This window comes from Neofelis nebulosa, chromosome 5, assembly GCF_028018385.1.
Source record: "Neofelis nebulosa isolate mNeoNeb1 chromosome 5, mNeoNeb1.pri, whole genome shotgun sequence".
Classification (NCBI taxonomy): domain Eukaryota; kingdom Metazoa; phylum Chordata; class Mammalia; order Carnivora; family Felidae; genus Neofelis; species Neofelis nebulosa.
Genome location: NC_080786.1, coordinates 210,050 through 226,082, shown reverse-complemented (window position 1 = coordinate 226,082; position 16,033 = coordinate 210,050). Strand labels below are relative to the sequence as shown.

At 41.1% G+C, this 16,033-nt stretch overlaps 1 long non-coding RNA gene across 1 annotated transcript; it reads right to left on the bottom strand.

Annotated features, from left to right (window-relative positions):
- Positions 1–1,036: 1,036 nt before the first annotated feature.
- Positions 1,037–14,474, bottom strand: LOC131511524 (uncharacterized). Its single transcript, XR_009261548.1, has 2 exons — positions 3,042–14,474; positions 1,037–1,499 (listed from the first exon to the last, which is right to left on the bottom strand). It is a non-coding gene; the product is annotated as an uncharacterized LOC131511524 (long non-coding RNA).
- Between the last annotated feature and the right edge of the window lie 1,559 nt (positions 14,475–16,033).

Sequence of the window (16,033 nt, the reverse complement as noted above, 5' to 3'; positions counted from 1 at the left end):
GACCAGGGGGGCTCTGGCATCAGGGACAGATGGGAGGGTTTTGATGACAAATAGAGCAGTCCAAAAGGTTATCCCCTTTAAGAGTGGCTTGGGAGATGTGGGTGATGCCATCTCTCCAAGCCAATGCCAACATGAAAGAGAGAAAGAGAAAAAGAAAGGCTTTCATGTTTGAGGCTAGTGAAAGTATGAATTCTTGCTCTGGTGTCTTGAAAGGAAACTGTCTACCATATGAAATCATCAGCTTCCTGGGCAACTTGGCTTCAAGGTCACCAGTGCAAGAGGAGGACCAAGTGTCAGGAGGATCTTTTTCAGCTGGGAGATGTGTGCCCCAAAGTTCAGTGCTTTCTAGTTTTTCAGAAGTATTGGTTATCAGGAGCACTTGGTAATGTTCCCTTCCAACAGGGCTCAGGGACCATATTCCTCTGGGGGCTTTTCCAAAATACCAAATCATGAACAAGAGGATAGTTTGAATTGGGGATATGGAAGAGATTCTGAACCTGGTGTTGAGAGGTTTTAGCATGAGACACTGAAAGAGCGGACCTAGGCCGGCCGACTCCATTTTGTTCTGTGTCCTCCATCTTGAGTGACATAGTCATGTCCGACATGTCCGACATGGCCCCCTTCCCGAGAAAACCGCAGAAAGAAATTCCCGTTCTAAACCTCAGACCACGCCTCCTCCCCTTGAGTAACTTCCCACTCACCCGTTCAAACTTCCCGTTCAAACCACGCCTGGCAACCTGCGTAATGGGACTTGGACCCTTCCTCAGCCAATCGGTTAAGGCCATGACCATTACCCCACCAACTGCCCCCAGATCCCTATAAAACCTTTGTGGTTTTAAAACTCTCTCTCTCTCTCCAACATCTCACCGCTGAGTCGGTGCAGGTAGGGGATTGAGCTCGAGCTAGCTCGAATAAAGGCTCTTTGCTTTTGCATTGGACTGGGCTCCCTGGTGGTCTTTGGGGATCACGAATTCTGGGCATAACAACACTAGACTTACAGTACAACAAGGGATCGACAAAAGGTTGTACACCAAAAGACATTGGTCTACTGGTGACTATCTCACAAAGAGGGTACTGCAAAAGTCAGCAAGGCCAGAGGCAACACCTCAGGCCAAGGGAGTCCAGCAGTTTCAGTGAGTTTGGAAATTTTTGAGATTGGTGATTCCATTTGTTCTTTCAACCTTGCCTGATGACTGAGAGTGATAGCAGCAGTGACAGTTCCAAGAAGTTTGCAAAGCTTTAGTTACAGCTCATCTGATCTTCAAAGTGAAGTGGGTGCCTCAGTCACTAGATAGTGTGAAGGGTAAACTCCAGGTAGGAACTGCATTTGCCAACGGTTTGTTTTGCCACTGTGAGTGTGAGGGTGTCATCCTTTCGGCAAGGGAAGGCTTCAATCCATCCAGAAATTATATATACAATAAGAATATATTAATAATCCATACCGGGTGGCATTTGAATGAAGGTGCTCAGATGGTTCAGAGGAAGAAGGTCTGAGGACTCTGGAAAGAAAAATAATTTTTCCAGGTTAAGAACCTGACAGGTCAGACATAAGACACTGATAAACAGTTTTTATAATTTTTTAGAAGTCTGTCCACCAGTATTTATTTATGGTTTGAGTCATCTTAGCTGCACCACGGTGGTTAAATGAACGCAAGAACAAGAAGGTAGGGTTTGCCAGGGAGTCAGCGTAGGGGCTTAGGGTAGGCTCCCACAGTGTGCCAATTCGGCATATTTGAATATTTTAGCAAAGGTTACTTAAGAAACAATCAGTTCAAGGACACTTAGACACATCTCTGTCCTCCTGAAAGCAGGAAACAAATCTCCCGTATGAAAAATAGCCTCCTTATACTAAGAAGTAGAAAGACACCCTTATCACCAGTGATATGGACTTTAAAGTGGAGAAAGCTGTAGAAATAAACCTTGTTACTTTTTCACCAATCTACTTCCTCAGCCCAAATTTATTTTGCTTTGAATTCCTTACCAATTAAAGCTTCCAAATACCTGTTTTCCTTATCCTGTAAATTCCTCACTAATTTATCATCTCTCTTTATCTAAAATGTGTAAAAATTGCCATCTTGGTCATTTCTTTAGGTCTCAATTTCATTATTGGACCTCCAAGCACACACAATAAAACTTTCTGGTTTTCTCCTGTTAACCTTTCACATGTAAATTTAATTCTTAGTCCGGCTAGAAGACCTTGAGGGTAGAGGAAAAATTATCTCCCTCTTCCACTAGGAAGAAACAAGCAGCCATGTTAAGTCTCCCATAGTCCCAACTGTTCATTCCATTTACAAACATTGTTTGCCCATTGTGATTTCTATGACTCGGGAGCACATGTCACAAGACCTTCAAGAGGACAAAAGGCAATGTCGAGCTCAAAGGGTCAGGGTTTGTTTTTTTGTTTTTTTGTTTTTTGTTTTTTTTGCAGAAGCAAGAATTGACTTCATCCCCATATGCCAAAACCTTTATAGTTTTTGTTGCTCCTACATGAAAGTCAGTTGGGACATTTCCCTAAACTCATTTTCAGTCCTCTTTGTGTGAGCCTCAAATTGATGACAGTAATTTCAGAAAAATAAGAGAATAGCAGCAAGGAATCCTTTGCTTACTGTCCATTTTTCATTGGAGTCCCAGTGGATGTGAGAAAACCTTTTTGTTTCCATTAACATCCAAAAATCATGGTTGATCCTAAAGGCATACCAGCTGTCATTATAAATATTATATCAATAGTTTGTTCTTCAGATAATTGGCATGCTCAGGTAAGGGTGTATAGCTCCGCTTGGTGGGCTGATTTAGCTTGTGGGAGCTTTCCACTCTCAAGTAGTTCATATTGTGTAGTAATAGAATAGCCAGTTTGGAAAGTCCCTTTTTCATTTTTACAGGATAACCTATTAACAAATAAAATTAGATCGGGATTCATCAAAAGAGTGTGTCATAAATCCAGACTTGGTATCACAAAATGGGACATGATTACCTTTCTGTCATGGGGTTCATTTTCATCAGACAAGGACAGGATTAAGAATGTTGCAATGTTGCATACTAACCTGTATGTTAGTAGTGAGAGCAGAAGGATCTCATAGGAGGTTGGTCTGCATGCAGAGAAATGATGAGTCAATTCAGAATTAAGAAGACTTAGGACGGCATGTGGAGCTTGCGAACTAAACATTATTTCCTAGGACTAAATCCATGGAAATATTTACTAACTTTGCAGCTTCAGTAAGGCCTTAAGGCAATTGGGATGGGCACGAGCAAGTGAATCAAGTTGTATGATATAATAGGCAATAGGCCTATTCTTATCAGCACGCTCTTGTGTGAGCATTCACAGGGCTTGATTATCTCTCTACTGCACAAAAAAGGTGAAGGCCGTTGAATAGTTAGATAGCCCTAGGGCAGGAGTTCTTATAGTGCTTTTGTAAATCTTATAATGGTCTGCTCACCGCATTTTCAGGTCATAGAGTGGAGAAGTTGATAGAGAAAAATCAGGAACCCAGAGTCTATGATATCCAGCCAGGGGTAGAAATCCAGAAAGCTACTGCCGATCATGGGCCTAGAGAATGCTTGAATAAGCTTAAAATTATCTTTGGAGACAATTGGATTCCTACAGCACTTAATTATGACTAGGTAAATCAAGTCATTTCTCCGTACAGACTTCCTGTTCTTTCTCAGCTAACTGTTGCAGCAGATAAATGGAATCTTATACAGATGCTTCTTTGGTAACTGAGCATTACAGGAGATAGTCTACATACTGTAGAAGGGTTGATTTCCCAGGGAACTGAAAGAGACTTAAATCTTGATGGGCCACTTGGGAGAAATAAGGGGCCTCAGTGAACCCTTGAGGCACCACTGTCCAGGTATATTACTGATTATTCTAAATAAAAGCAAACAAGTATTGGTAGCTGAGGTCTACAGAAATGCTGAAGAAGGTTGAACATAGGTCTACAACAGTGAATCATTTTACATCTGGTAGTGTTGCATCCACATGACTCCTGAAACAGAATGCTACGGGCACCAGTGACAGTCACAACACAGTTTATTGCAATTGAGAGGCAAGGCCGACCCATCGGGACTGACACTCTTGATCAGAGTGCGGCCTTGAGCAGCCGGGGTACAGAGTTTTTATAGCCGACCACATCATCTTATCATCACCTGGGAACAGAACAAAGAAATAGTTCCCAGTTGGGGGTGGAAGCAGTTCAGACCTTCTGTGGTTAAGCCGCAACCAGTTGACCTCCTTGACCCTGCCTCTGGCCCACTTTTTCAAAGTTCTCAACATGCCCTTGCCCCAATCCAAACACCAATCCAGTTGATTTCCCTTGAACTTTTGTTCCCTTGATTGATAGGACAGGCCTGTTATCTCTTAACCTACAGTGTCAAAACAAAGCTGTTATTTCTCAAGGCTACAGGTTAGCCTTACAGTACAATTTAACCTTTACAGTAGGACTTGTGACAACAGGGTGTTAGGGTTTGGAACAACTGGGAAAGGGGAATAACTCTATATATTTTTTCCCCTAAATAAAGTTCTGCACTCAACATGGGGCTTGAATTTGTGACCCTGAGATCAAGAGTTGTATGTTCTACTTGGGGTGCCTGGGTGGCTCAGTCAGTTAAGCATCTGACTCTTGATTTTGGCTCAGGTGATGATCTCATTGTTCATGAGTTTGAGCCCTGCATCGGGCTCCGCACTGTCAGCGCTTAGGATTCTCTCTCTCTCTCTCTCTCTGTCAGTCTCTTTCTGCCCCTCCCCTACTCTCTCTCTCTTTCTCTCTCTGTCTCTCTGTCTCTCTCAAAGTAAATAAATAAACTTAAAAAAAAAGATTTGTATGCTCTACCAACTAAGCAAGCTAGGTGCTCTGGGAATAACTATCTTGTTTAATAGCTCTCCAGTCTTAGACAAATCTCTATCCCTACCTACAATATTTCTGGACTGGCAAAGTTGATATGTTACAGGGGCTGGGGCAGGGAATGATTAGGCCCTGGGCAATTAGGTCTTCTATTAGCGTGAGGTCTTGTATGGCTTCAGATTTTAACAGATATGGAGATAACTTGGGAATAGTTTTCGTTAAGTCTCTCTGAATTTTTATAGATTCTGTTTTTTTTATTCTCCCAATGTCAGTATTAGAGGTCTCCCACAGATATTTGGACACCTCGATTAAATTAGGGATCTTTTGCTGGAAATTCTCCCCCTGCTTATTAAGCCTGGATTGTAAGGAACATTAAAACATCAGCTTCAGGTTAGTCAGGATATTCTAAGGTAAGCTCTATATTAGGGGCAAAAGAGATCTCTATTTTATAGACTGATGGGAGCTGTATCATAGCAAAAAGGAATGATTTCAGTGAAAGTTCTTAGTCATTTGTACTAGTTGAGATAAAAACTCTCCCTGAATTTAATTGGATACCCATCTATGGAGATTTTTGTCATTGTTGTTGTTTTATATCTTTCTTTCTTCTTTTTAACTTAATTTAATTTAATATTTATTTATTTTATTTATTTATTTATTTATTTATTTATTTATTTATTTTTACTCTGAGGGATTTGTTGGCCTATGAGAGATCAGGTTTCAAGCAGAGTGCAGCTCTGGTATCAGAATTTGGCAAGGTTTTCTATTGATTTTAATTTTAGTTTCCCCTTGGCTGTTTATGAAAATAACTAGCAGCAGTTTACTGGAGAATCCTTCGAAGTCCTGTCACCTCTGGGAGGGGCCCATATAGGGCCCTTCTTCAAAAGCAGATATAGGGGCATTTGAGTTCTTTGAAGGATTTGCACAAAACCTTTGGGGGCAATCTTTTTCCAGTGTCCCAGTTAATTATAAATGAGACAACATGTCTGGGTGTTTTGATGATGGACCCCTAGGAGGGTGCAATAGGAGAAGCCCAGGTATTGTTTTAGGTTTCTGGCCTTACACCTATTAAAATTGTAAGGACACTAACTTAGCAGACCTTTGTTAACAGTCCATTCCAAGATCCTTTCAAAGTGCTCAGCTATGGTCACAAGTTCACTCAGACCTGTGGCTTCCCATCCTATTTTCTGCCTTGTAATCAATCCACTAATCCTAGGAGGTATTACATCTACACATAAGGCAGCTGGAGCAGGTTGGGTAGTATCATCCATTATATAGAAACCAGAATGCTATAGGAAGAGAGTTCAGAAATGCTTTAGTCTGCCTCAGATTCAGCTTTCTTTGGTTCACAGGTTTGATAATAGACCAATCAGTGCAGGCAGGGAAGATGCAAGGAATGGCTTTTAAAATATCTGCTGCCATATTTTGCAAGCGTTTTCTGATCCATAAGGAGACCACGTTGCAGACTGAGAATCTTGAATATCATTCTTGGGGTTATGTCATTCTGCTTCCTGTCTCCTTTTCTGAGCTTCACTGTATGCACAAACTGGTAAAAATCTGGAAGTCCAGGATCATAGGCCCTAATGAGAACTCTAAATTCTTCAGAAAACTTTAGGGGATCCTATCTGGGTTTAGGAAATTCTTTAGGGCCTTTAGTTCAGTCTTCGACCAAGGAGAGGAGAGAACTGAAAATGATCACCAGTTGGCTCAGTGGTCTAAATTTTATTTTTGAGGTGGGGAGGGGCACCAGGGAGAGGGAGAGAGAGAATCCCAAGCAGGCTCCACTCACAGTGTGGAGCCCAACGCAGGCCTCGATACCATGTTGGTGATCTTATTTTAAAAGATAACTCATAGTCTCTTCAAAGTGGAACAGCAATTCAAATAGAGGATTAGTAGATTGCGAGTACTCAGGTACAAGTCACATCAGTCTTACAGTCTTTGGTTTCAGGGACCTCTTGTGTCTTTAATTTTTATTAGCCTTTTGCAATGAAGCTATTTTTACATCTGGAAGCCTTCTGGAGGCTTCTACATACCAATCAACATAGGTATTCCATTCTGTTTGATTTGGGAACCCTTGCTTTCAAGTGCTCTTCTTAAAAGAATGACCTAACTGGAATGTTCTCCATAATGGCCATTACAATTCTAGGTTGTCTTTAGTAAGATTTTGCCATTTTTGTAGAAATCTATAGCTTTCGGGACCACAGTTCTTAGAAGCAAAGTAAGCAGGTGTGCTGGAAGGTAGAGCACTCAACTCTTCAGAATTTGAGGAGCCATCTCTTTAGTTAAGCCCCGAATCTCTTAAAGCCAAATGAATACCTAATTTGGATGGGCTGGGAATTTTATGGTGGTAACTTGTAAAACACACGTTTCCTTGAGATTGACAGATGCCCTAATGTCAATCTAAGCCATTCAGTGACCAGCACAGGAGTCTCAGAGTTAGGTGACAGGTGTGCTAAGTGTTCAACCTACACCCACCAAATTTACAGTTTTGGCTTCTAGGATTCCCATAACAATAGATCTATTATTTCTTTACCTTATGTGCACATTAGCTGAAACCAACAATAACCAACGACATACAATTGTGGATACCATCAGTAACCAAAGAAATGGTACTATAGACTAACCAAGGGCTAGGGACTAGTATGCATTGTTGGAGACTCCTGTCAGCCTAAACTAACCCATTAGCCCCAGACTGGAAAGCCATTAAGGCTAGAGAGTTCCAACAGAAGGGAAAGAGAACTCGGATCTGAGAAAAAAATGACTCATGGCCTTCGGAAACAGAAAGATGGAGAACTAAGAGTTCACAGGCACCAAAGCCTTTCCCATTGTCCACATGGCCATTATTGGTCTCCTTTTGATCCCATCCTTATTGCCAAAACTGCTAAAGAACAAAATTTGGGGTGCTTGGCTGGCTCAGTTGGAAGATCATGTGACTCTTGAGAATACTTTTTTAAAAAAAGAAAAATTGATAAGCTTTAAAAGAACAAAACTCAACAGAGTAAATTTTAAAGGTCTTACTGGCTTTTATTCAGCAATTCATAAACTGGACAGTATCCAATCTAGCAGATAGAAAGGAGCTCTGAAAAGTTACAAGGCAAGAGATTTTATAGGCAGGAGGGAGCAGGAAAAGGTAAGTTATACTAGACAAAAAGGGGAATTTGGTTATTCCAAGATTACTTTCCTTATGGGGGATGGGGGTTTATCAGGCAGATTACCTAACCTAATCAGGAAATTCCTCGTTAACTGATTTAAGAATCCATTTCTGGGACAGCCAAAATTGTAATTAAATTTGGTTTTTGTGAGTTGGGCTTAGCATAAGCAACTCCATTTTGGGCCTGTCATCGTGTCTTCAACATTCCTATAGGTGATTTCTAGGGAGGCTCACCTACTGGATGAACAATGGCATCATATGCCAATATGTGGAATCCTGGGAAAATAGGTTTTGGGGTGGAGTGGCCATGTGAAGAAGAGCTGAAGCAACATCAGCCCACTGCCCAGCCTCTGTTGGAGCAAATGTCTTCTATCTACAGTGCCAGCAACCTGGAGGATGTGTAGGCAATGTAATAAAGGCCATCTGCTGCCTTTGGGGGGTATGCTACAAGCTCCTGTGCCAAGGAGCCAGGTAGCTATTCTGGTTATCTCTGGTATATGCTTTCTAGTGGCAGGCTTCAGCATGTTGCCACTTGATCTTTCAGTAGGAAGGATGTACATCTGTGCCGAGGCTCCACTCCATCCATCTGAAACACCCCAGGATTCTTTTCAATGCTCCAGTCACCAAGGATGGCAACAGAGAATGGAGTCTGATACTAGAGAAAGGGTGATGATGTGGAAGAGAAACAGATGGCATGCTGAAGCAGGGTAACTGAGGAGAGTTCAAAGATGATTTACAAAAGGCGGATGGCTTAAGGAAAGTTGACATGGTGGTATAGAACTCCAGGGCTAGCAACCACTTTCAGGAGCAGGCTAACTGACAGAAGCTGTGGCCTTCAGTGAAGGGGCATAGCCAACCCATGGTCGAGTACAGAGGGAAGTGGAAGAATAAGTATTTTGGACCTGACTCTCCTTCTGATCTCCTGCCAGAGCCTGGCACTGGTTTAACCCAACTGGAAGCTGGAGGGCAGTCCAAGGTCAACCTCCCACATCTCGGGACAGGGTTGGGAAGGACCAAGAATGAATATGGAGTGGCAACTGGAAAATATCTGTGCATTGAAACTGTAGTAGGTGACTGATGTCAGCCTTCTATGACCATCTCGAGTGACCTCAAGGAGAAATCAAGAACAGGAAGAAGCAGAAAACCAGTTAAGCAGAGATATACAAGCAATATTTTTAAACAACCAGATATGATAGAAATATAATGTACTAAGATGACCTAAGGGCCTTTCTCGTGTCTATGTGGAAATCAGTAAACCTTAATTCTTAACAACTGTAGTAGATTACACCTTGTGAAGCACAAGTGTTTGGAGAGCTGTTTACAAGCATGTATACCCCTTTCCCTTTTTTGTATATAATATCCCCCATAGCTAACAAGCTTTGGAACAGTTCTTCAGAGCAATCTGAAAGACCGTTTCCCAGGCTATAGGCTTCAGTAAAACAACGAATAAAGCATTTATTAACCTACTTTGAGGTTGGCTTTCTTTCAGTCGACATATCCAACATAACTAAAAAAGAAAATGGGAACAACTTACCACTTGTCAATGCCTAATTTCTCTATTACTTTCCTTTTGAAATAATAATCTTAGAAAACTTGACTCCAGGAGGCAGGTGGTACCAGGTGGGGGGCGCGGGCAGATTGAATATTTACAACCACCCATGGAATGAGTTTTGAGTTTTGTCTGTTTGAGAATGAAATGTTCCCATCATAGAGGAGCTTGAGAAGGTTCTCTGTGTTTGGGGTGTGCTTACTGGATGTTTTACAACATGACTAGGCAGTCAGCACAGATGACACCCAGACTGATGTGGTGGAACAGATCCATCAGAGTGGCCCCACCGGCAATGCAAAGCTGGCAGCAGCCACTGGGAGAACAGCTCTGTTTTGAGATCCTGCACAGTGTTTGAAGCTCAGCCCACTTCTGCCAGCACCCGATTTCTCTGAGAGCCACAGCATGGAGCCTGTAGCAATGCCTCCTCTGGTCAGACTCCTAATCTCACAAGCTCTATTTCCTGAGTACTTTACCTCCTTACAGATTGGGTCAGTGTGATTGGTATGAGCTCTAGGTAGAGCTTCTCCAATTTTAATGTGCATATGGACACAAATCACCTGGGGTTAACTGGTTAAATTGTAGATTCTAACTGAGGAGGTCTGGGAGGGGCCAAAGACTATTTCTGACAAAGTCCCAGATGTGTCCATGTTGTGTCCTATACGAGGCTTTGAGCAGCAAGGTACCATGTCCATCATTGGCTCTTAACTTGCTGCCCACTGTATTATATGCCCCTGCAAAGCTTTTATTTATTTTTATTTAAAAATTTTAATTAAGATATTTTACATTTTTAATGTTTACTTATTTTTGAGAGAGAGAGTGTGAATGGAAGAGGGTCAGATAGAGAGGGAGACACAGAATCCGAAGTGGGTTTTAGGCTCTGAGCTGTAAGGACAGAATTGATGTGGCCTCGAACCCAGGAACTGCAAGATCAAGACCTGAGCCAGAAGTTGAATGCTTAACTGACTGAGCACCCAGGCGTCCTCTCCCCCACCCCATGCAGAGCTTTTAAAGAAATTGTATCCCATATCAATTAAATCCACAGCATTTTGGGCAGGACCCTGGGGATTCCTAGTACTTTAAATCTCCAGGTGGTTCTCTGAGGCTGAGAACCTCAGAATTTCGGATGCTTCATTTTACCCTGATTCCCTCCTGCGTGCAAAAGCCACATGCTGAAGGTTTTGGCTAGTTTGTTTTCAAGTTAAAATGTATCAGCTTTTTGCATCTAAAAATAAGAGGGGCATTTCCCCCTGAATTTTTTTCCCTCCTATTTTGAAATGCGGAAGGAATTTGGGTATGGTGAGTAGGGATGAATGTCAGGATTGTGACCAGAGAAAAAAGAAAAGAATGTAAAACTGAGAATTAGCTGTGGCCAAGTGACAAGAAATGAAATTGTTCTGATGAAATTTTCACTCCTTTTCTGGCCACAAGCTCTGAGACCCTCTTTTGTGGGTGAAAACAGGAAGTAAAAAAGGTGTCTCCTCTTTTGGAAGGTGATCTCTTTTTAAATGAATTTTTAAATTAGTGTGTAATTTATACTTAAAAAAGTACTGATGCTTTAAGTAGTAAAAAAAGGATTTAAAATGGAATTCAGCTTCACCTCTTATTGGACCCCACCTCACCCCCTCTGTCATCCCTAAATCCTCTCCCATAGTTCTGCAAATAGAGTATGCTTTGCCTAGCAGGGGTGGAAAGAAAGGATCAGGAAGCCAAGAAGGGGAGTTTAAATTCCATTTGTAATGGGGTGGAGGATCTGTCTATCTTTGGGTCAGGCCATAGCCATGGGGAAGAGATTATGGAAACTGTTTTTTGTTGTATCCCAAAGTACTCAGAACAGGATTTAGCATATAGTAGGCGCTTAGTTAATAGTTGTTGAATAAATAAACGAATATTCTCTAAACCTAAGCCAGGTTGGTAGTCCTTTTCTCTCGTGACACTTTTTATATTCAGCCTATACCTTAATTATGTTTTTATAGAACCTATGCCCTTTGCTGGCTTCAGCTATCTTGGATGGAAAGGACCAATTCTGATTTTTATTTTTACATGTCCAAATTGAGATTTCATACTGTTTTCCAAGTAATACCAGATTTGTCATTCAAATAGTGTATTTCGAGCAATAGTGTATAATGGTTTCCATGGTTTTATATCCCTCTAATACAACCAACACTTGCTACTGTTAAAAGATAAGTTGTGACTTGGGGCACCTGGGTGGCTCAGTCAGCTAAGCAGCTGACCCTTGATTTCGGCTCAGGTCATGATCTCACAGTTCATGAGTTTGAGCCCCGCATATGGCTCCGTACTGATGGTGTGGAGCCTGCTTGAGATTCTCTGCCTCTCTCTCTGCCCCTCCTCTGCGTGCACACTCTCTGTCTTTCAAAAGAAATAAACTTAAAAAAAAGAGAAATTGAGGCATATTAACATTTTTAAAGAGTTTATATGAGGAAACATTGCTTTGGACTGAGTAGCACTAAATTGGAACTGGTTAGGAGGACTCCATCAACAGGAGCTAAGGACAACACTTTTATAGAAAAGATTGGTAGCAAAGCAAGGACGTTATTTGATTGGCTATACCTTAAGCAGTTTGCGTTATTTGGGAAAGCCCAGTTGGCTGCTGGTGATTAATTGTTTTTCTTACCAGAAAAACATTGAGGCATTACAGGAATTGACTCTGACTTAGATTTTGGCTTCCTTATGAGGCTACCAAGGCATTAGAGCTACCTCAGTCTAATGGTCTCCTTGTTTGATTTTTTTATCAATTCTCACCTTAAGGGTGACCCCAAATCTGGTATTAGTGCCACTCTTGGTCACTGTCATGTTTTAATTGTTCTTGTCTTGTTGTGAGAAACCCATGAAACTTGTGATAAGTTATGCTATCAGATTTGTGGAAGGATTGTTTCTGCTCTTTACTTCTTTGTCATTTGTTTATCTTTACCCAACCACAGTGAGACCATTTGATATATTGCTGATGTCTCCAAACATGTATTTGAGATTCTTGAGAGAATACAGAGCACCATGGAGACTACAGTGATGGCTATGAGGAGGATATTACTAAGAGACTGAAGTATATCCTTTAGCGAGGGCCCCCATGAACCAAGCCAGTTATCAAATAAATTAAAGAATGTACCTACCTACAGAGGTATCAACCTACTTTAGCCTATTTTAGTGGCTTGTTAATTTCTTGTATTTGCTATAGTACCAGAGGTGTTGATCCAAGTACAGTATGAGGTATTTGCTAAAGCAGAGACTCCTCCTTGTTCAGCTAATAAGTAATTTAAAGCAATTTTATTATCTAAAAGCATCTTAGCAAGAAACCCTAGGGACTTTTGTTGTGCATCTATGGCCTTGGTGCTAGCTTCTGTGATAGTTGCCAGAATTGAGAAGCATAGTTTTGCCATACGTTAGCAGAGAAAAAGCAAGTATCAAAAAAGCAAAAGGAATAAAAGATTTCATATTGCTTGGAGATGAAGATCTTGATCACTGATTTTAGGAGAGTCGTCCACCTCAAGATGCCATCTGCTTCTGTTGAGAAACCTCTCTAGTCAATTTTAATCTTAGATCTTTAGCTGGCGTGCAGGTCCAAGAGTCTGCAAGGGCCCTTTTAAATTCTTTTCAATGTTTTTTTGTTTGTTTGTTTTTTAATTTTTGAGAGACAGAGCACAAGTGGTGGAGGGGCAGAGAGAGGAAGACACAGAATGTGAAGTAGGCTCCAAGCTCCAAGTTGCCAGCACAGAGCCCTGCGCGGGACTTGAACTTCCCAACCGCGAGATCATGGCCTGAGCCGAAGTCGGACACTTCACCGACTGAGCCACTCAAGAACCTCAGGGGCCTTTTTAATTAGGAGATGTGGACCCAAGATTCAGGGCCCTGAAATCTGGCTATTGTCTTTGTAGTGAGGAGGACCTGGTATGGTCCCTTTCTATGAGGTTCAAGGGCAGTCTTTCTTCTTAGTGATTCCAAGTCAGAAGAGTAGGAGCGGGGGCGCCTGGGTGGCTCAGTCGGTGAAGCATCCAGCTTTGGCTCAGGTCATGATCTCATGGTTCATGAGTTTGAGCCCTGCATTGGGCTCGGCGCTGATAGCTCAGAGCCTGGAGCCTGCTTTGGATTCTGTCTCCCTCTCTCTGCCCCTCCCCCACTCACATCAGCTCTCTCTCTCTCTCTCAAAATAATAATTTAACATTTTAACAAATAATAAAAAAAAAAAAGAAGAGTGGGATAAAGTTGGAGAGTCAAAAACAGATATTTGGGAACCTAGAGAAATTCAAAGTCTAGACCAGTTTACAGGTAGTAGCAAAATCTCAAAGACAATGAACAGGACAAGAATCTGATATTCACAAGGGTGTGTAATAGTTTTTTACTGCAAGATAATTTTTCTGTTCACAATTACTCCAATTTTTAGAAAAAATAATCACAGACTAATTTGCATATTAGTCTAGTATTATTAAACTTGGTTTTATTATTTACACAAGTGCAACAAAAATATGATTGACCAGACTTTTTAAAAGTCTCTTTTGCTAAAACTTCTTACAAGGACTCTTAGATTGGACTTTTAAAAGCCTCTTGAGGATAGGAAGCCAACCCAGTGATTTGCTAGATGTCACGTGAAATACCTATAGATTTGGGTGAATTTTTTATTTCTTGAAGTTTGGAAATAGCTTGATATTCCTGGGGCTGCCAGGTATGACCTTTCTTACTCAATTGGTAAGACTGGGAACCCTGTAAGAAAAATTCGAGGAGATTTTTTCGAGGGCCTTTACTGGCTCCATAAAGCCAACCTCAGTTTCTTCTTTTTCCTCTCCTTCTTCTTTTTTTCTCCCTCTCCTTTTATTCCTTTCCTCCCCTGCCCCTCCCCTCCTCCTCCTCCTCCTTCTTCTTCTTTAATGTTTATTTACTGATTTTGAGAGAGTGAGAGAAGGGGTTCATGGGTGTGCAAGCGGGGGAAGGGCAGAGAGAATCCCAAGGCTGAATCTCGCCCTCCCCTGCTCCCCACCCCCCACCCCCACCGCTGTCAGCATGGGGCCCAGTGCAGGGCTTGATCTCAGGAACCATGAGATCATGACCCGAGCCCAAATCAAAAGTCGGACTCTTAAATGATTGAGCCACGCATGTGCCCCGATAAACTGTCTGGTTATATTGAATTCTGTGCACATCATTTCAAACTATGACATTCCATTCAAAGTTGTGGCTATAAAACCAATGTGTCCATTGTGTCCTCTTACAAGGAGAATAGTTTTTTGTTGAATTTATGCAACTCAGTAGAGTCTAAAAAAAAAATACTTCGTAAGAGTTTCAAAATTCTGAAGGGATTAGGTAGGTAGGAAAAAAAGGTAAATTAAACCTTTAATTCTGTTTACAAAGTTATAATTTACCAAACTACTGTAGGGTATATATATATGTAGCTGAAGAGAAAAAAGTGAAAGATCTTAAATCTGGAAGACAAAACATTAAAGAACTAGCAATGTTTCAAACAAAAAAATATATAATCACCTTTATCAGTTATTTTTCTTATATTCAGTCACTTTACATTCATTTGTTTTATCTAACAAATTTTTCTTTTTGGGGGAATTATTGGAGGGTATTATTTATTTTTCAAAATTTTATTTAAATTCTAGATAGTTAACATATAGTGAAATATTGATTTCAGGAGAATTTAGTGATTCATCACTTACATATAACTCCCAGTGCTCATCCTAACAAGTGCCCTCCTTAATACCCATCACCCATTTAGCACATCTCCCATCCACCTCCTTCCTTCAGCCCTCAATTTGTTCCCTATCATTAAGATCTCTTACAGTTGGTTTCCCTCTCTTTTCCCCATTCCCATATGTTCATCTATTTTGTTTCTTAAATTCCATATATGAGTGAAATCATATGGTATTTATCTTTCTCTGATTGACTTATTTCGCTTAGCAGAATACACTCGAGCTCCATTCACGTCACTGCAAATGGAAAGATGTCATTCTTTTTGATGGCTGAGTAATATCCTAGATATATATATACCACATCTTCTTTATCCATTCATCAGTCAATGGCCATTTGGGCTCTTTCTACAATTTGGCATTGTTGATAATGCTGCTATAAACATCAGTGTGCATGTATCCCTTTGTACAAAAACCTGTATTTTTGTATCCTGTGGGTAAATACCCAGTAGTGCAATTGCTGGGTCACAGGGTGGTTGTATTTTTAACTTTTTGAGGAACCTCCATACTGTGTTCCAGAGTGGCTGCAGCAGTTTGCAGTCCCACCAACAGTGTAAGAAGTTCCCCTTTCTACATCCTCACCAACATCTGTTGTTTCCTGTATTGTTAAGTTTAGCCATTCTGAAGGTGTGAGGTGGTATCTCATCGTGGTTTTGATTTGTATTTCCCTGATGATGAGTGATGTTGAGCATCTTTTCATGTGTCTGTTAGCCATGTATACATCTTTAGGAAAATGCCTATTCATGTCTTCTGCCCATTTCTTCACTAGATTATTTGTTTTGGGAGCGTTGAGTTTGATAAGTTC